We start from the raw sequence: 1,030 nt of genomic DNA, 5'->3' as shown, positions 1-1,030 counted from the left end.
AAAAAAAAAAAAAAAAAAAAAAATAGAGGGAGAGAGTTTTTTTTCTGGAATCTAAATACTGTTTAGTTGATCAGTGTCTAACCATATGACACCACCACACCCAGTTATTACTGGAGCTTTATAGTAAGTTTTCAACGTGGGACCATACATCCAACTTGTTCTATTTTGGCAGCTTCCATGTGACTTTTAGGATCAGCTTGTCAATTTCTGCAACAACAACAACAACAACAACACTGACAACAAAATTAAGCTTGTTGGGATTTTCACAGGGAATTCATTGAATCTGTAGATCCATCTTCATAATCCTGTCTTCCAATCCACAGACATTGACTGTCTTTTCATTTATGTAGGTTTTCTTTTAAACAATGTTTGTTTATTATATTCAGAGTATAAGCTTTGTACTTCTATTGTTGAATTTATTCCTGATTTTTATAATGCTTTTTTTTTTTTTAATGAAGAACCAGGGATTGAACTCGCCCTTGCACTTGCCAGGAAAGCGCTTATTCCACTGAGCCATCTCCCAGGCCCTAAACTGTTTTCTTAATTCTATTTTTGGATTGTTCATTGGTAGTGTTTAGGGATAAACTGATTTTTGTATATTGATCTTTTTTGCTGAAAGCTCATTGAACATATTAGTGCTAAAAACTCAGGTCATCTGCAAACACTGATAGTTTTACTTCTTCTTTCCAATTATGATACCTTTATACTTAACCTGGCAGGGGAGATACCATGATCACCAACTATGATACCTTTTATTTCATTCTTGACTAGCTGTCATGACAAGAATACCTCGTACAATATGAACAGAAATGGTGAGAGAAATCATCTTTTTTGTTGTTATTGCTCACAGTGGAAAAAATCTTAGACTTTCACCATGAAGTGTGAGGTTTTCTGTGAATCTTCCAGAATCTATTTGTCAAGATGGAGAGAAGTTTTCTATTCCTTTGTTGTGTGTTTCTATGCCTTTGATGTTCTATTTTCATTTTCAGTTCAAAAATACTTATGGGGCAAAAAAAAAAAAAAAAAAAAA

The sequence above is a fragment of the Octodon degus genome, unplaced genomic scaffold (assembly GCF_000260255.1).
Source record: "Octodon degus isolate 3935 unplaced genomic scaffold, OctDeg1.0 scaffold00037, whole genome shotgun sequence".
In the NCBI taxonomy this organism is placed as follows: domain Eukaryota; kingdom Metazoa; phylum Chordata; class Mammalia; order Rodentia; family Octodontidae; genus Octodon; species Octodon degus.
This window is presented reverse-complemented; position numbering follows the sequence as displayed.